Consider the following 20,744-nt stretch of genomic DNA (forward strand, 5'->3'; position numbering starts at 1 on the left):
TTCTCCTAAGTTGGTTTCAAATAATATGCAAAAAAATTTGATGAATTCGTTGGAACAATTTTACAAATTCTTGAAAGACTGTGTCCCCTAGGGCTGGAAACACACATTTTAGGCAGCTTAAAGCTGTTAAATAAGCCCACTCTTCACTTTTTTTTTCTTCCTGTACTTATGCTGCCAGCAATAGAGACATGATGTGAACTGCAAGGCCTTCTGCTGACCACACAAGTCTCCTCTGTGCAGAGTGGCAAGCAGCCACTTCTAAGCATAACTATTATGTGCCTGTATCACTTCTGGCATCATCCCACTGATTCACCCCTACCCGTTCTTCAGTGGAGAGGAGACAGGCTAACTGAAAACTCACAGGGAAAAGGAAATCTTCTCATTCAGTGGTAAATCCCAAGTTGCCTTTCCTCTGCCAAATAACAGTGGACTCCTAATCTTAAATTTCAACCTCAAAAAAGATCAGAAGGGACTAGGGCGAGGGAGAGGTTGGAAAACTGAGCCATGAGAATTGTTCATCGTGATTTGTAAAAATTAAACACAAAATATAAAATTAAAAATAAGGAGGGAAATGTCGACCAATTACGCTGTGGGGTAAAAAAAACCTTTTCTCTATTTTCTCCATGTGAAGGACTAATAGAACTGAGAATGTTTATCATGGAAAAGAAAATTATAGGAAGGCTTGGGATGTGGGGACAAGGAACTTCAGTTGTCTTTGAATAGCTGAACTACTGCAACTGGAAAGAAGAAACAGGTTCCATGTGTGTGGCCCTAAGGAGAAGAACCAGGTCCAATGGGTGGAAGTTACAGGAAACTAGATTTTGAGAATGATAAGAATATTAGACAGTAAGACCTACCCAGTGATGGAATGGGGCATCTCAGTGGAAGATGGGATAGAGCTTAAAGCTTCTAAGCTTGTTCAAGAAACATCTGAATAAGCACCAGATAATCCATTTGCAGCTAGTTCTTCCTTATATGAACGCAATGGTATGATGGAGGGGAGCACTGGACCAGGAGTCAGGAGTCCTTGCTTTGTCACTTAATGGCTAAATGATACTGAGAAAATCAATTAACCCATTTGGACTTTAGTTTTCTGATCTTCAGAATGAGAGACTGAGATATGCTTTTCTCTACAGTTCTTCCGGTTCTCATAGTATCCTATTATTATTTCTTTACATTTTTTCCTACTAGTTGTTCACAAGTTGATGAGGTACTTATATATCATATAGACACAATTCGTGCATACTATTTGGATATACACTTCTCAAATTTCACTCTCACCATACAGAATGCTTGCAAGTATTACGTGTATGCATTGCAGTGAAAATCCCTCTTAACCAGAGTTGCTTGAGGATTTTGGTCAACCTCTGTTTCCTGAAATGGTACAGCTAAATTTGTTCAAGGAGAAGTTGTAAGTAATACAGAGAGGAAAAACGTGGTATACCCAGCTAGGATCAGAGCTTACTGGCTTTACTGACGACACATTCTGCTGTGTGTTGTTCAATGTAGAATAGAGAACCATGAAAAAGATTCAGGCTATACTCAGCTCTTGCAGGAAGCAAGATAATGGTTCGGTGAAGCACAGTAGTGTTTTGTTTCCCTAAGACTGAGGAACCGCAGATTGGATATTGGTAAAGGCTCTGCCACAACAGTCAAATGTCAATTATTGCTTTGTGCCCATCCCTGAACTCTCACATTCATCTCATTCTTTGTAACCCCCACCCCCCACCCGCCCCACAACCAGCACAGACACCTGCGTCAAACCATTCAGAAAATATTTCATTAGAAGACATTATGATAAATAAATTTAAAGGAAGGGTATTTGTGGCTCTATATTCTTTCTACCCTAGGAAAAGTAGGATTTTGAATCACTAGAATCATGAGCAATACACCTCTGTGTTGAAAACTATTATGACATTCAATGGGGAAGGTGCACTGTTTATATCTCTTTCTATTCTGAAATCACCAAAAGGTATAGTCTCAAAACGGGCCTTATAAGAAAAGTACCAGCACACCAAAGACCACGGAATGATGCCAAGATATTAAAAGTTACCTTAGAAACTGAAGGGTTAAAAAAGAAAGAGAGCAAGAGCAAGTGCTTATCAGTGGCGAATCCACTGTGGGATTTAAGAATCCCATAGAAAAAGAACTAAATAATATTTTAAATTCTGGTTCCTTGTGAAACATATTTTTCAAAACCTTGAAAACCTTTCTAACTACTTATCTTAAGATATATCCTTCATAATTGTCTGCATAGTCCTTTTCTCCATGTTAATGGCCTCAATAAAAAAGGAAAAGATTCTGTGTGTAACAATCTCGACAACCTTATCCAATATTTTACACAAACAGTACAAAATTGGCTTCATTATTGTCTTTAGGAAAATGACAATTCACTTGTTCTTTCCTGACAAATATTTACTCCCTACCTTTTTTGGACATTGCCTTATGAGCTGTGGTGGACTCAAAGATGAGATTCGCATGTTCCCTAGTCTCAAGTAATTTATCCTTAAGCTGGGAAGATCAGATGTGTAATAAAATTTAAAATAATATGATAAGGGCTACAAGAGAGTTATAAGTTTAGAGAATGAAGAGATCAATTCTGCTGGACAAAAAGAGAACTCTTTCTGGAGAAGGTAACATATAACTGGGGTGTGACACATTCTCAGTGGAAACAACAAGGTATCAAGGTAGAAAACACTGGAGATGTGCCTCCTTGTTAGAAGCATAAGGTACAGGGAAAAGAGGGAGAAAAATCCTGATCTACCATTTATTATAGAAAAAGAAATTTTATTTCTATTTGGTTGACTCTAGGAAAGAGTCATTGAACTTGCTTAGTATGCTCAGGGACTTCTAAGTGGGATACAGGTCTAAAGAAATCTAAAGACTCCATTACAAAGACAGAACTCTTTAGGAAGTATCAGTGTAATTTGCACCATAAAATTCGGTATCTTTTGTGAGGCTCTTGGCGTAACCTGAAAACGCTGATCATAAAGATTTCCTTATGAACAGAATTTGACAGAAATTAGTATATATATATATATATATTTTTATATATATGTATTTAAATGAATAAACTAGCAGAAGAAAATAAAGCAGCAGTGCTCACTTCGGCAGCACATATACTAAAACTGAACAATACAGAGAAGATTAGCACGGCCCCTGCGCAAGGATGACACGCAAATTCGTGAAGCATTCCATATTTTTCATATATGTTGAACCTAAAAAAATGGTACAGAGTAACCGGTTTGCAAGGCAGAAATAGAGACACAGATGTAGAGAACAAACGTATGGACACCAGGGGGGAAAGTTGAGGGGGGGGGGTTGGTGGTGGTGGGATGAATTGGGAGATTGGGATTGACATATATACACTAATATCTATAACACAGATAACTAATAAGAACCTGCTGTATAATAAATAAATAAATTAAATTTAAAATAAAAAAAAAAGAAAAGAAAGCAGCAAATCAAGACCTTAAGAGTACCTCTTGTGATACTGTTTAGCTGTGTTATTATTTGGCTGTGAAGAGCTCTGTATGGAGGATTACTAGATAGAGACGTTGATATCCCAGTATCCAAACAGTATACATCCAACAACTATTTCATGAAAATTCTATCAGCCTCATTATGTCTACATGATGTTAACTATGTATAGGTGGGAAGTAATCAGAATAAATCCTCCTAGGTGACTGGATTTTTGTAGCACAATATAACCAATATTGGGAATATACTTGATGTTCAGGAAGTTTTATAGGACACACTATTCAATTAGACCCTTAAGAATATAATCAAAAACTGTCAATCAACTAGGCTTTCATCCTCATCTCTCTTTTTACCTCATGAGTGAACAGGATGGTTGAAGGAAGTCTAAACTCTTTTTAGCATTCATTGCACAATTGGGGGTGTAGTTAGGATGACTAAGATAAATGATCCATAAAAGAAGGTTCTTCAGTCTTAGAAGGTGACCTCCTCACAGGTCTATCTGCTACTTCATAAGCCTGGACTGTATTCCATCCTTTTGATGAGATATTTCCTCTCTGAATAAGTCTCAGGACATGATGATGGAAATAGCAGTGTTTATTCAAGGTCGCCACTCTCTTGAGCTTCTAAAACAGAGTAGTAAAGATAAGATAGCTTGTTAAAAACAAAAAGGTTATTAGTCTCCAGATAAGATATCTTATTTTCAACACCTTCTCCTACTTCTCCTACTTCAGTATTGAGGCTCTGTAAATTTAGTGACAATCATCTTGATGAAAAGCAGTCAGTTATCTATCTGCATGATATAAATAAAGGGGGAGTTTGGGGGAGAATGGATGCATGTATATGTATGGTTGAGTCTCTTTGCTGTGCACCTGAAACTATCACAACAGTGTTAACTGACTATACTCCAATATAAAATAAAAAGTTAAAAATATAAATAAAAAAATACATGTTATTATTCCTTTCTCTATTAATTATTAAACTATCATGAATATTAGCTATTGTTTCATTAATATTTCTTTTAGTCAAGTATAATCTCTTTCATTTCAGTGGGAAATAGAGTTCCAGATTCCACATTTATGAATATTACACAGTGACTGTGAAAGTTTAAAGACATTTACTCCTTCAATTAGGTGACTGTCCTTATTTTCAGATAGACTAGATAATGGATTTAAAATCCCATTTTAATTTTATTCTTTCAGAACATGTCATTTCTTTTGAGCAAAGCTATATTTTCCACTTTATTTTGATGACAGTTAAACACAGTACTTTCCTCTCTCAATAAATCTTCCACGTCAGAGCTATAAAAGAATATATGAAAGGTGCCAAATTTTTCAGCTGTTCTCCAAATAGTTTTGGACCACCCTTAACTTTAGTGTGAAACCCTGAGTTCAGTCATGTTTAAAATACCAAGAAGAATCAAACATAATTTTAGCCCTCAAGGAACAACAACTATAGTAATTCAGGTCATAGGTAATTACACAACAAAGTAGAAAGTGGTAAGTTACAAGCAAAAGGAGGTATAGCTATGAAGCACAGTCTTGCCTATTGGCTAAGAATAAGGTCTATGAATTAGAATTCCAGATGTAAAACCAGCCACCAGACCTTGGATTAATCATTGTGCCCTCTCTAAGAATTTGTTCCTAAGTGAATTAGGAATAATAATAGCATCATCTCCACTATGGGGCTGTTTTGTGGATTGCATAAGACAATGTACATAACGAACTTTTCATATTATAGAATAAGGTTTAATATTTATCATTATCCTTGTGATTTTGTTCTTATTGGTAGAGTAGAAAAGAAAGCATCACAAAATGAGATCAAAATGATACTTAATATATGAGAGATTTTATAAATAAGAGAGAGAGAGTAATCATGTCCAATGTAAGAATCAGGGAATTCTTCAAAAAATTTTGACATTTGAGGTAAAATATTAAAGGTAAGTAAGATATAAACACATGGAAATGGGTGGAAAATTTTTTTCTTTAGAAGGAAGAGGATGCACTTAGAGGTAGAACCAAGAAAGCATCAGGTACCAATAAGGAATAAGAGGCTGCTCAGCTCGACGTTTGGGCAGGGTACGTGAAGAGAGAGGTCAAGGTGTACCACTACACCCATGCAACATAGGAACCTGACCCTGATTCTGTAGGAAATGTACAGCACTTCAGGAGTTCTGATGATGAATGTTATCATATAACCAAAATAGCGTTAAGTCATAGATGTGATAAGGTTCTACCTCCTGCTTGGGACAGAAAACATTATAAACAGAATGGCTTGATGGGCTAAAGTAAAGAAGCCAGTCATGACCCCATTTTCTTTAAAATTTATATTTACACTAAAGTTCAAACTGTTTAGATCTGCAACAGCTGTCCTAAGCTCAGCAGCAATAACTAAAACAGCTACAGTTCTTTTTTAAAATATTAGTTCCCCAATCATTTTAGGTATTTTAATAAAAATGCAAACACTTGAACACAAGTTTCTACATTGGAAACATGAATTTTCATCTCCTGTCCCCTCCCCAAAATTTTTATGAAAGTGATATAACAAAACAAACACAAGTTATGTTTAAGTAGAAGGTCTGGGTCTACCTATGGAGACTAATGGTAATGACTCAGAATGGTCTGTTGTTCGCTGCTATTACTAGAAACATATAGGCCATGTGAAAATAAGCCCTTGCTAACAGAATACCTTGAGTATCAAACCCCTTATATTTGACCTTATATTCTGGGCTACTATTTGAAATTCAGTTTTCCAACATTTATTTAGTAGCTGCTATATGTAAAGTACAGGGTTGGTGTATTTAAGCCCCTATTATTGGCTTAGTTTCTGCCCTAGTGATTGCCCCAGTTTAGGAGTCCAGAGCAGGTGTTACAAGAATAAAGGACTAATTTATTAAAAGCCTACTAATCTCCAGTTGTTGTTTTTGATATCCATCCTATGAAATTCTAGATTTTTTAAAACAAGATCAGTGAAATTAAAAACTTGATTTGTGATAAAAGGGCATGACTGGGTTATCATGAAAACATACTTATGTGACCAAATACAGACACACACACACACACACACATTTCCTCAGGGATGTTGGAAAAATAAAATGCTCTTTTATTACACTGACTTCTGAAATGAGTAAACTGCTCTGAAGCTGACGTGAAATCATCCTCCAATAATAGACCCTACTTTGTTAATTTGTTGTTGTATTGTTACTGTGCACTGCATAGTAATGGTATGAAACCTTCAAGGGTTATTCCATCTTCCATGGATGAGGAGTTTATCTCCATGGAGCAATAACCGAGATCAAGCCAGTATTTTATTCTTGAGTATTAGACAATATTAACATTGAGACCAAATTTCAATTTACTCCAGGCAGTTACCAAAATCTGTTTTTATATTAGGCCTTATCTCTAAATCCATATTTTTTATAATGATCTCAATTCCACTTGCCTGCATCTTTTGGTAGTAGCAATGCCTGCTTAAATGCAATTAAAATTCATTGTAACACCTTATTTATACTAGAGCCCCACACAATATTTTCCATGAAAATAGTATTCACATTTTAAAACAATCAGAAAAAGGCCCTTCAAGCACAGAACCACTGGACAATATTCCCTGTCTTTACATTCAAAACATCTTGGCACATTGATAAGACGGTGAGGCTTGATCCTGCAAATGTCTCTTCTCTGGGCTTAACCAGATGCACCAACATGCCCGGTGAAGTCATGGACGTTGAGCAAATAAACAGAGTGCCTCTGCCTCATAAAGATGTTAGCCTGCACCTGCAAATAACATCCTCTGATGAGGAAATCAAATCAAATCCACAAAAAGTGCCTTCTGCTTTTCAAAAGAAAGTTATCAATATGCCTAGCAATATTGCTCCCAAGGAGTATGATTCTCTTCTGTGTAGAAGAAGCAGGCTTAGATAAATGACTGGGCTGAACCACTCTGTGTTTATAGAGTGGAGAGAATAATAAAGAGAAATGGAGGTCCTTCACCCACAGTCTGCTCTGGTATTACTGTGGAGAATGGAGCTAAGTAGATTCTGCCATCAGATGTCCTGGTCCTTTCCCCAGTCCTCCTACCCCATATCCTTGAAGAACAAATCCACAGGGTTGGTACAGCACCTGCTTGGCAAAGAACAAGGCCAGCCACCAATTTCTCATTTATGTAATCCTGTTGTTTCCTCCATCACAAATGCCTCTTGCATTCTCTACTGAATAACTCTCCTTCTCCCTTCAATACACTGCCTAAACATCACCTCTTCTGAAAGGTTTTCCCTGAGTCCTCCCACGGAATTAGTTACTGGTGGTATGATACAGCAGGAGAAAATAGTGTGTGTATGTGTGTGGGGGGCATGTGCTCTTGAATCAAGGAGGCCTGGGTTTGAATACTGGCTTAGGCAATTACCAGCTCCATGATCTTGGGCACATTATTTAAAACTCAAAACTTCTGTTCCCTTATCTTTTCGAGTCACTTTGGAATTTTAAGTCATTTGCATTTCCATTATGTATTTTAAAATAAGTTTTCAATTTCTACAAAAATGCCTGCTACAATCTGATTTGGAATTGTGTTTTATCTATAGATAAATATGGGGAGAATTGGCATCCTAACATATCAAGTCTTCCAACCCATAAACACAGTATGTCAATCTATTTATTTAGGTCTTCTTTAATCTCCTTTAATGATGTTTTATAGTTTTCAGTGTATTAGATCATCATATCTTTTTTGAATATTTATCTGTAAGTACCTCATATTGCTGACGTTATTCTAAATGCCTCTAATTTTTTATTTCAATTAACAAATATTCATTACTAATACATAAAAACACTATTGATTTTTGTCTATCGATCTTACATGTTGTAACCTTGCTAAACTCACTTCTTAGTCTAAGTAGTTTTTTTGTAGATTTCACTAGATTTTCTACTTAGATATTCACGTTGTCTGCAATTAAAAGAGCTTTTACTTCTTTTTTCCGATTTAGATGACATTTTTTTTCTTGCCATACTTTGCTGCCTAGAATTTCCAGTACGATATTGCATTGATCAGTACTGAACTAAATCCTCAAGGTGGACACTGCAGATCTCCAGAGTTCTCTGTTCATTTCTCTCTTCTCAGGATCTCTGTCCTGAGAACTCTAGCCATCTTGACCTCCTCATGCTCTCAGCTTCATATCCTCAATGCAGGGAGTATATCAGACTGCTCCTTGATTTCCTCTCCTGTACTGTGGCCTGGAAACTCTCCAAAGACAGTAAGTTGGGGCAATCATAGGCCCAACTTGTTTTTTTTCTCATCTCTCAGGAATCACTGTCCTTCCTTGCCTGACATACAGTATCTTGAAAACTGTTATTATATACATTTTGTCCATCTTACTGGTTGTTTAGACAGGAGTATAAATCTGTTCTTTTTTACTTCATCTTGGCTGGAAGTAGAAGTCCTTATATATTTATTTTAATGTATGCTAAAACATAACTGACAATTATACTGGTAATGGAAGAGTGATATAATTATCTTTTAAACTATTTTAAGTAAAAATGCCTATTGTTTTTAAAAGGCATTACATGTATAATAATGCTGATACAATTGATGATGTGGCAGAAAACCTGAAGGTAGTACTAAAATTGTTAGTTTATGAAGCAGTATAGCAGGGAGTAAATTAAAAGTAGAGGTGGGTGAGGGCTTACACTTAAAGGAGATCAGCCAGGAAGATACAGGTGACACTAAACAAGGAAGCAAAAAATCTGGATGCCTTGCAAGTAATTTGGGTTTATTTAGTGTAGGGGAAAGGGCCTGCACCCAGCAAGAGTTATTTTACTAATCACTGTACTAAAGAACACTATAACTTTAGCTCCTAAACTATGTTCAGAATACTATGATACAGTAAGTAATCATAATACATTTTAGGAACAATTCAATAAACATCTGTTAATATTTCTTGCTTGAGGAGACAAGACTTAGCGATTTGCAGAACTTATTCACTAAGAACATCTTAATGGTGTTTCCTGAAAACTGAAGAACATAGTGATTTTTCATTACTTTTTAGATGATTAAGAGTAAAGTACTTTGGTGTTCTAGGGTCAACAAGGAACAATTTCACTGAATTTCAACGGCTTAGAGTTGGAGCACCCCAAATGTGTTAGGCATGCAGTGATCTTTCAGATTTGTAGGTGGAAGGAGGGTGGGGAGGGAGCAAACATGAACTTAACACTAGCGACACTTTGCTTCCCAGATGTCACAAAAAATATCATGAGCTGAAAAGCAGGGCCCCTGAAGTCCCAGAACAATAAATTTGGATTTGTGTAACTATTTCTGGAATAGCAAGTGCCTCATTCAAATTGTGCATAAAATCACTGCAGAGTGATTCTTTAAACACTACAAAGCTGTTTAATAATATGTATTTATAATTTTACAGTTAAGAAAGTATAAATACTTGGTCACATCTTATCTCAACTTTCATACTCAGATAAAACTAGAGAGACAGAGAGAGTTACAGATATCCCTATATTATATATTACAGACGAGAAGGTTTGGGAGAATGTGACCTGTCCAAAATTATACAGCTGTTAAGTGGCAAAACTTGAAAATGAACACATACCTTTCTCTCCCAAGCTCATGCTATTTACAACACACAGAAATAAGTTTGGGTCTCATTTCTAATTCCATTTTTAATCTCTAGTAGCATTAAAAACTTATCCTGAATCCACTGGCCAGCTTGAGAGATCACTAAATCTCCTAAAATGATTTCATATATAAGGACTTTTTTAATGAGTGAAAGACTCAAAGACTCAAAATGGGTTAAAAAGTTCTACTTGCTCTAGATAGTTCTGGAATGATCATTTAAGCTGGAGTTATAAATCTCTCAGCTCTCAACACTCCCAACAGTTCCTCCCATTCCAATGGCATGACAGGATTTTTGAAAATAAATCAGTAAACACCAGAAACCTAAGGGAGGACAGAGTGGTGTTTCAACTTCTATTTGAATCAGTGCTTTCCTACTGCCCACTTCTCTTTTGCTAAGGACAGTTTATTTTAAGCCTGGGGCTACGGCCCTAACAACATGATTTAACTCTGTAGTCTTACATCCACACAATGTTTCCATCAGCTGACTGAAACCAACTCTAGGGATTCAGCTGAAGGCTTCCAAATCTGAGACCTGAAAAAAAGTAAATATTTTCTAAAAAGAATGATTTTTACTAGAAATGTAAAGCCATAGATATGTATTATTTTCTCCTGACAGCAGTTCACTAACTTCCTAAACGGGGAAACAGCGAGTCGGTAACAATACAGGACTAAGTAGAAGGGTAGAGAGTTCTCTGTTCTCCCTAGAGAAAGTTGCAGCAGAATTATCATTCCAGCTATGTATTCTCACAAGCAAATCTTTGACTTTCTTTTTTTTTCTTTTTTATTAGCACCTAGGTAGGCTGTTTTGCCTAGTTCACAGACATAGCTGATTCTGAGAAATGATTTACTTGGGTCACTGCCATCTCCTCCAATGTTCTCCCTCTTCTTAATTTCCGGGCAATTTCTTCTCCAACAATGTCCTGTCACCCATCAGTGGGCCCCCACCCACCTCTGGAACCTCATCTCCTACAACTGTTTCTCTGCCCCTCTGCTCCATCCACATATCCTAGCTCTTCTTCAAAACTACCAACCATGCTTCCACCACAGGGCCTTTGTACCCTGAGGTGCAAAGAATGTCCTTCCCCCAGAGAGCCACATGACTTGCTTCTTTACTTTACTTAAGTCTTTGCTCGAATGACACCTTATTAAAGACCACCCTATAAAAAATAGTGACCTTCCTGCTTCCAATACTATCCCCCTTACCCTGCTTCATTTTTCTTTATAGCCCCTGGTGACATCTGGAATATTATACATTTATTTACTTGTTTGTTTTCTGCCTTTCCCTACTTAGAATGTAACTTCCATGAGAGCAGGGATTTTGTCTGTCTTGTTTTCTTGATGATTTCCAGCAACTAGAGTAATATCCAGAAAAAGGAAGTGCTCAGCGAATCCCTGCTGACTGACTGGGTGAATGAATGATGCATGCCATCAAATTAACTTCCTAATTTTCCATTACAAGTTTATGACACTTGCCATCAAATTTTAGGTAGTATTTCTGGGCCCAATACTAATGAGACTACTGCCATCCAGACACCTGGATAAGCAGTTACAAAGGGGACAGTGAGGTCTTCTCTACAGCCTTTTGATCTCAAGTATTAAGCCCAAACTACGAAAATATATTAGCATGCCTCAGCTCTCACTTATGACTCATAAATATTCTAAGTTTTTCACCAATTTTTCTCAGATTTTGATCAATTATTTTTTAAATTTTATTTATTTTTACACAGCAGGTTCTTATTAGTTATCTATTTTATACATATTAGTGTATATATGCCAATCTCAATCTCCCAATTCATCACACACACCCCCACACTTTCCCACCTTTGTGTCCATATGTTTGTTCTCTACATCTGCGTCTCTATTTCTGCCTTGCAAACGGGTTCATCTGTACCATTTTTCTAGATTCCACATATATGCGTTAATATACGATATTTGTGTTTCTCTTTCTGACTTACTTCACTTTGTATGACAGTCTCTAAGTCCATCCACGTCTCTACAAATGACCCAATTTCATTCCTTTTTATGGTTGAGTAGGATTCCATTGTATATATGTACCATATTTCTTTATCCATTCATCTGTCGATGGGCACTTAGGTTGCTTCCATGACCTGGCTATTGTAAACAGTGCTGCAATGAATATTGGGGTACATGTGTCTTTTTGAATTATGGTTTTCTCTGGGTATATGCCCCATAGTGGGATTTCTGGGTCGTATGGCAATTCTACTTTAGTTTTTTAAGGAACCTCCATACTGTTTTCCATAGTGGCTGTATCAATTTACATTCCCACCAACAGTGGAAGAGCCTTCCCATTTCTCCACACTCTCTCCAGCATTTTTTTTAACATCTTTATTGGAGTATAATTGCTTTACAATGTTGTGTTAGTTTCTGCTGTATAAAAGTGAACGAGCTATACGTACACATATATCCCCATATCCGCTCCCTCTTGCGTCTCCCTCCCACCCTCCCTATCCCACCCCTCTAGGGGGTCACAAAGCACCGAGCTGATCTCTCTGTGCTATGCAGCTGCTTCCCACTAGCTATCTATTTTACATTTGGTAGTGTATATATGTCCATGCCACTCTCTCACTTTATCCCAGCTTACCCTTCCTCCTCCCCCTGTCCTCAGGTCCATTCTCTACATCTGCATCTTTGTCGCAGGTTCCTCTTTGTCAAAGCTTTTTCTGCATCTATTGAGATGATCATATGGTTTTGCTCCTTCAATTTGGTAATATGGTTTACCACATTGATTGATTTGCATATATTGAAGAATCCCTGCATTCCTGGGATAAACCCCACCTGATCATGCTGTATGATCTTTTTAATGTGCTGTTGGATTCTCTTTGCTAGTATTTTTTTGAGGATTTCTGCATCTATGTTCATCAGTGATATTGATTGGCCTGTAGTATTCTTTCTTTCTGACATCTTTGTCTGGTTTTGGTATCAGAGCGATGGTGGCCTCGCAGAATGAGTTGGGCAGTGTTCCTCCCTCTGCTATATTTTGGAAGAGTTGGAGAAGGATAGGTGTTAGCGCTTCTCTAAATATTTGATGGAATTCACCTGTGAAGCTATCTGGTCCTGAGCTTTTGTTTGTTGAAAGACTTTTATCACAGCCTCAATTTCAGTGTTTGTGATTGGTCTGTTTATATTTTCTGTATCTTCCTGGTTGGTCTCGGAAGCTTGTGCTTTTCTCAGTATTTGTCCATTTCTTCCAGGTTGTCCATTTTATTGGCATATAGTTGCTTGTAGTAATCTCTCATGATCCTTTGTATTTCTGCAGTGTCAGTTGTTGTTTCTCCTTTTTCATTTCTAATTCTATTGAGTCTTCACACTTTTTTCCTTGACGAGTCTGGCTGAGGGTTTATCAATTTTGTTTCTCTTCTCAAAGAGCCAGCTTTTAGTTTTATTGATGTTTGCTATGGTTTCCTTAATTTCTTTTTCATTTATTTCTGATCTGATCTTTATGATTTCTTTCCTTCTGCTAACTTTGGGGTTTCTTTTTTTGCTCCTCTTTCTCTAATTGCTTTAGGTGTAAGGTAAGGTTGTTTATTTGAGATGTTCCTTGTTTCTTGAGGTAGGATTGTATTGCTATAAACTTCCCTCTTAGAACTGCTTTTGCTGCATCCCATAGGTTTTGGGTCATCAGGCTTTCATTGTCATTTATTTCTAGGTATTTTTTGATTTCCTCTTTGATTTCTTCCAAGTAATCTCTTGGTTATTTAGTAGTGTATTGTTTACCCTCCATGTGTTTGTATTTTTTACAGATTTTTTCCTGTAACTGATATCTAGTCTTATAGTGCTGTGGTCAGAAAAGATACTTGATATGATTTCAGTTTTCTTAAATTTACCTAGGCTTGATTTGTGACCCAAGATATGATCTATTCTGGACAATGTTCCCTGAGCACTTGAGAAGAAAGTGTATCCTGTTGTTTTGGATGGAATGTCTTATGAATATCAATTAAGTCCATGTTCCTTAATGTATCATTTAAAGCTTGGATTTCCTTACTTATTTTCATTTTCGTTCATCTGTCCATCGGTGAAAGTGGGGGGTTAAAGTGTCCTACTGTGATTGTGTTACTGTCGACTTCCCATTTTATGGCTGTTAGCATTTGCCACATGTATTGAGGTGCTCCTATGTTGGGTGCATAAATATTTACAATTGTTATATCTTCTTCTTGGACCAATCACTTGATCATTATGTACTGTCCTTCTTTGTCTCTACTAATATTCGTTATTTTAAAGTCTATTTTGCCTGATATGAGAATTGCTACTCCAGCCTTGTTTTGATTTCCAGTTGCATGGAATATCTTTTTCCCTCCCCTCACTTTCAGTCTGTATGTGTCTCTAGGTCTGAAGTGGGTCTCTTGTAGACAGCATATATATGGGTCTTGTTTTTGTATCCATTCAGCCAGTCTATGTCTTTTGGTTGGAGCATTTAATCCATTTGCATTTAAGGTAATTATCGATATATATGTTCTATTACCATTTTCTTAATTGTTTTGGGTTTGTTATTGTAGGTCCTTTCCTCCTCTTGTGTTTCCTGCCTAGAGAAGTTCCTTTAGCATTTGTGGTAAAGCTGGTTTCGTGGTGCTGAATTCTCTTAGCTTTTGCTTGCCTGTAAAGTTTTAATTTCTCCATCGAATCCGGATGAGATCCTTGCTGGGTAGAGTAATCTTGGTTGTAAGTTTTTCTCTTTCATCACTTTAAATATGTCCTGCCACTCCCTTCTGGCTTGCAGAGTTTCTGCTGAAAGATCAGCTGTTAACTTTATGGGGATTCCCTTGTGTGTTTTTTGTTGCTTTTCCCTTGCTGCTTTTAATATTTTTTCTTTGTATCTACTATTTGATAGTTTGATTAATATGTGTCTTGGTGTGTTTCTCCTTGGATTTACCCTACATGGCACTCTCTGCACTTCCTGGACTTGACTATTTCCTTTCCCAAATTAGGGAAGTTTTCAACTATAATCTCTTTAAATATTTTCTCAGTCCCTTTCTTTTTCTCTTCTTCTTCGGGACCCCTATAATTCAAATGTTCGTGCATTTAATTTTGTCCCAGAGGACTCTGAGACTGCCCTCAACTCTTTTCATTCTTTTTTCTTTATTCTGCTCTATGGTGATTATTTCCACTATTTTATCTTCCAGGTCACTTATCCATTCTTCTGCCTCAGTTATTCTGCTATTGATTCCTTCTAGAGAATTTTTAATTTCATTTATTGTGTTGTTCATCATTGTTTGTTTGCTCTTTAGTTCTTCTAGGTCCTGTTAAATGTTTCTTGCATTTTCTCCATTCTATTTCCAAGATTTTGTATCATCTTTACTATCATTACTCTGAATTTTTTTTCAGGTAGACTGCCTATTTCCTCCACATTTGTTTGGTCTGGTGGGTTTTTACCTTGCTCCTTCATCTGCTGTGTGTTTTCGCTGTCTTCTCATTTTGCTTAACTTACTCTGTTTGGGGTCTCCTTTTTGCAGCCTGCAGGTTCATAGTTCCCGTTGTTTTTGGTGTCTGCCCCCAGTGTCTAAGGTTGGTTTAGTGGGTTGTGTAGGCTTCCTGGTGGAGGGGACTAGTGCCTGTGTTCTGGTGGATGAGGATGGAACTTGTCTTTCTGGTGGGCAGGACCGCATCTGGTGGTGTGTTTTGGGGTGTCTGTGACCTTATTATGATTTTAGGCAGCCTCTCTGCTTACGGATGGGGTTGAGTTCCTGTCTTGCCAATTGTTTGGCATATGCTGTCCACCACTGTAGCTTGCTGGCTGTTGAGTGGAGCTGGTCTGAGCATTGAGATGGAGACCTCTGGGAGAACTTTCGCCATTTGATATTATGTGGAGCCGGGAGGTCGCTGGTGAACCAGTGTCCTGAACTCAGCTCTCCTACCTCAGAGGCACAGGTCTGACACCCGGCCGGAGCACCAAGAACCTGTCAGTCACACACCATGTGTTCCTTTAAGAGAACTCCTAAGTAACATCCTGATTGTATGTGGTACAACTTTATTTTTGAACTGAGAGTTGTGGAAAAGGGCATTTTTGCCCTCCCCTGATGGTTGGAGGTTACGATTTTTGTTTTTGGAAACCCCACCACCTCGTTATTTCTCTTATTGTTTTTGCAAGAAAAGTATAAACAAAGTTTGAGTGGAGGTGAGATTTGTGATCGGGAAGGACCTCCAGCATTTGTTGTTTGTAAATTTTCTGATAATGCCCATTCTAAAAGGCGTGAGGTGATACCTCATTGTAGTTCTGATGTGCATTTCTCCAATAATTAGTGATGTTGAGCAGCTTTTCATGTGCCTCTGGGCCATCTGTATGTCTTCTTTGGAGAAATGTCTATTTAGGTCTTCTGCCCATTTTGGGATTGGGTTGCTCTTTTTAACTATTGAGCTGCACGAGCTGTTTATATATTTTGGAGATTAATTCTTTGTCCGTAAATTTGTTTGCAAATATTTTCTCCCATTCTGAGAGTTGTCTTTTCGTCTTGTTTATAGTTTCCTTTGCTGTGCAAAAGCTTTCAAGTTTCATTAGGTCCCATTTGTTTATTTTTATTTTTATTTCCATTAATATAGGAGATGGGTCAAAAAGGATCTTGCTGTGATTTATGTCAAAGAGTGTTCTTCCTATGTTTTCCTGTAAGAGTTTCATAAGAGTGTAAGAGTAAGAGTGTAAGTGTCTAGTCTTACACTTAGATCTTTAATCCATTTTGAGTTTATTTTTGTGTATGGTGTTAGGGAGTGTTCTAATTTCATTCTTTTACATGTAGCTGTCCAGTTCTCCAAGGACCACTTATTGAAGAGACTGTCTTTTCCCTGTTGTATATCCTTGCCTCCTTTGTCATAGATTAGTTGACCATAGGTGTGTGGGTTTATCTCTGGGCTTTCTATCCTGTTCCATTGATCTATATTTCTGTTTTTGTGCCAGTACCATATTGTCCTGATTACTGTAGCATTGTAGTATAGTCTGAAGTCAGGGTGTCTGATTCCTCCACCTCCATTTTTTCCTCAAGATTTCTTTGGCTATTTGGGGTCTTGTGCGTCTCCATAAAGATTTTAAGATTTTTTTGCTCTAGTTTTGTAAAAAATGCCATTGGTAATTTGATAGGGATTGCAGTGAATCTGTAGATCCCTGTGGGTAGTGTAGTCATTTTCACAATATTGATACTTCCAATCCATGAACATGGTATATCTCTCCATCTGTTAGTGTCAACTTTCATTTCTTTCATCTGTGTTTTATAGTTTCCTGAGTACAGGTCTTTTACATCCTTAGGTAGGTTTATTCCTAGGTATTTTATTCTTTTTGTTGCAGTGGTGAATGGGATTGTTTCCTTAATTTCTCTTTCTGAGCTTTCATTGTTAGTGTATAGGAATGCAAGAGATTTCTGTGCATTAATTTTGTATCCTGACACTTTACCAAGTACATTGATTAGCTCTAGTACTTTTCTGGTGGCATCTTTAGGATTATCTACCTATAGTATCACGTCACATGCAAACAGTGACAGTTTTACTTCTTCTTTTCCAATTTGTGTTTATTTCTTTTTCTTCTTTGATTGCCGTGGCTAGGACTTCCAAAACTATGTTGAATAATAATGGTGAGAGTGGACATCCTTGTCTTGTTCCTGATCTTAAAGGAAATGCTTTCATTTTATTACCATTGAGAATGATGTTTGCTGTGTGTTTGTCATATATAGCCCTTATCATTTTGAGGTAGGTTCCCTCTATGCCCACTTTCTGGAGAGTTTTTATCATAAATGGGTGTTGAATTTTGTCAAAAGCTTTTTCTGCTTCTATTGAGATGATCATATGGTTTTTATTCTTCGATTTGTTAACATGGTGTATCACGTTGATTGATTTGTGTATACTGAAGAATCCTTGCATCTCTGGGATAAATCCCACTTGTTCGTGGTGTATGATCCTTTTAATACGCTGTTGGATTCTGTTTGCTAGTGTTCTGTTGAGGATTTTTGCATCTATATTCATCAGTGATATTGGTCTGTAATTTTCTTTTTTTGGAGTATCTTTGTCTGGTTTTGGTATCAGGTTGATGGTGGCTTTGTAGAATGAGTTTGGGAGTGTTCCTTCCTCTGCAATTTTTTGGAAGAGTTTGAGAAGGATGAGCGTTAGCTCTTCTCTAAATGTTTGATAGAATTCACCTGTGAAGCCATCTTGTCCTGGACTTTTGTTTGTTGGAAGATTTTTTTTTTTCCTCGTACGCGGGCCTCTCACTGTTGTGGCCTCTCCCGTTGCGGAGCACAGGCTCCAGACACGCAGGCTCAGCGGCCATGGCTCACGGGCCCAGCCACTCCGCGGCATGCGGGATCCTCCTGGACCGGGCATGAATCCGTGTCCCCTGCATTGGCAGGTGGACTCTCAACTACTGCACCACCAGGGAAGCCCTGTTGGAAGATTTTTCACCACTGTTTCAATTTCATTACTTATAATTGGTCTGTTCATATTTTCTATTTCTTCCTGGTTCTGTCTTGGAAGCTCATACCTTTCTAAGAATTTGTCCATTTCTTCCAGGTTGTCCATTTTATTCGCATAGAGTTGCTTGTAGTAGTCTCTTAGGATGCTTTGTATTTCTGTGGTGTCCGTTGCAAGTCCTCCTTTTTCATTTCTAATTTTATTTATTTGAGTCCTCTCCCCCTTTGTCTTGATGAGTCTGGTTTATCAATTTTGTTTATCTTCTCAAAGAACCAGCTTTTAGTTTTATTGATCTTTGTTATTGTTTACTTTGTTTCTATTTCATTTATTTCTGCTCTGTTCTTTATGATTTCTTTCCTTCTACTAACTTTGGGTTTTGTTTGTTCTTCTTTCTCTAGTTCCTTTAGGTATAAGGTTAGATTGTTTGAGATTTTTCTTGTTTCTTGAGGATTGTTTTGCTATAAACTTCCCTCTTAGAACTGCTTTTGCTGCATCCCATAGGTTTTGGATCATCGTGTTTTCATTGTCATTTGTCTCTAGGTATTTATTGATTTCCTCTTTGATTTCTTCAGTGATCTCTTGGTTAGTTAGTAACGTATTGTTTAGCCTTCACATGTTTGTGCTTTTTACGTTTTTTTCCCCTGTAATTGATTACTAATCTCATAGCATTGTGGTTGGAAAAGATGCTTGATATAATTTCAATTTTCTATAATTTATCGAGGCTTGTTTTGTGACCCAAGAAGTGATCTATCCTGGAGAACGTTCTGTGTGCATTTGAGAAGAAAGTGTAATCTGATGGAATGTCCTATAAATATCAATTAAATCTATCTAGTGTATTCTGTCATTTAAAGCTTGTGTTTCCTTATTAATTGTCTCTCTGGATGATCTTTCCATGGCTGTGAGGTGCTAATGTCCCCCACTATTGTTGTGTTACTATTGATTTCCTCTTTTATAGCTGTTAGCATTTGTCTTATGTATTGAGGTGCTCCTATGCTGGGTGCATATATATTTATAATTGTTATATCTTCTTCTTGGATTGATCCCTTGATCATTAGGTAGTGTCCTTCCTTGTCTCTTGTAACATTCTTTATTTTAAAGTTTATTTTATCTGATATGAGTATTGCTACTCCAGCTTTTTTTTTGATTTCCATTTGCATGGAATATCTTTTTCCATCCCCTCACTTTCAGTCTGTATACGTCCCTAGGTCTGAAGTGTGTCTCTTGTAGACAGCATATAAATTGCTCTTGTTTTTGTATCCATTCAGCAAGACTGTGTCTTTTGGTTGGAGCATTTAGTCCATTCACATTTAGGTAGCTATCAATATCTATGTTCCTATTACCATTTTCTTAATTGTTTTGCGTTTGTTTTTGTAGGTCCTTTTCTTCTCTTGTGTTTCCCACTCAGAGAAGATCCTTCAGCATTTGTTGTAGAGGTGGTTTCATAGTGCTGAATTCTCTTAGCTTTTGCTTGTCTGTAAAGCTTTTGATTTATCCATCAAATCTGAATGAGATCCTTGCCAGGTAGAGTAATCTTAGTTGTAGGTTCTTCCCTTTCATCACTTTAACTATATTGTGTCACTCACTTCTGGCTTGTAGAGTTTCCGCTGAGAAATCAGCTGGCAACATTATGGGAGTTCCCTTGTATGTTATTTGTTGTTTTTCCCTTGTTGTTTGTAATAATTTTTCTTTGTCTTTAATTTGTGTCAATTTGATTACTATGTGTCTCGGCATGTTTCTCCTTGGGTTTATCCTGCCTGGGACTCTCTACACTTCCTGGACTTGGGTGGCTATTTCGTTTCCCATGTTAGGGAAGTTTTCAACTATAATCTCTTCAAATATTTTCTTGGGTCCTTCCTCTTTCTCTTCTCCTTCTGGACCCCCTATAATGTGAATGTTGTTGTGTTTAATGTTGTTGCAGAGGTCTCTTAGGCTGTCTTCATTTCTTTTCATTCTTTTTTCTTGATTCTGTTCCACAGCAGTGAATTCACCATTCTGTCTTCCAGGTCACTTATCTGTTCTTCTGCCTTAGTTATTCTGCTATTGATTCCTTCTAGTGTATTTTTCATTTCAGTTATTGTATTGTTCATCTCTGTTTCTTTGTTCTTTAATTCTTCTAGATCTCTGTTAAACATTTCCTGCATCGTATTGATCTTTGCCTCCACTCTTTTTCCAACGTCCTGAATCATCTTCACTAACATTATTCTGAATTATTTTTCTGGAAGGTTGCCTATCTCCACTTCATTTAGGTTTTT

General features: G+C 37.2%; 1 protein-coding gene and 1 non-coding gene across 10 annotated transcripts in view; one reads left to right on the forward strand and one right to left on the reverse strand.

The window, feature by feature from the left end:
- SEMA6D (semaphorin 6D) overlaps positions 1–20,744 on the reverse strand; it is a 579,242-nt gene that overhangs the window by 435,405 nt on the left and 123,093 nt on the right. The window lies entirely within an intron of this gene.
- Positions 3,099–3,204, forward strand: LOC115845201 (U6 spliceosomal RNA). The gene has a single exon (XR_004036362.2). It is a non-coding gene; the product is annotated as a U6 spliceosomal RNA (small nuclear RNA).

The sequence above is a fragment of the Globicephala melas genome, chromosome 2 (genome assembly GCF_963455315.2).
Source record: "Globicephala melas chromosome 2, mGloMel1.2, whole genome shotgun sequence".
NCBI classification, from domain to species: domain Eukaryota; kingdom Metazoa; phylum Chordata; class Mammalia; order Artiodactyla; family Delphinidae; genus Globicephala; species Globicephala melas.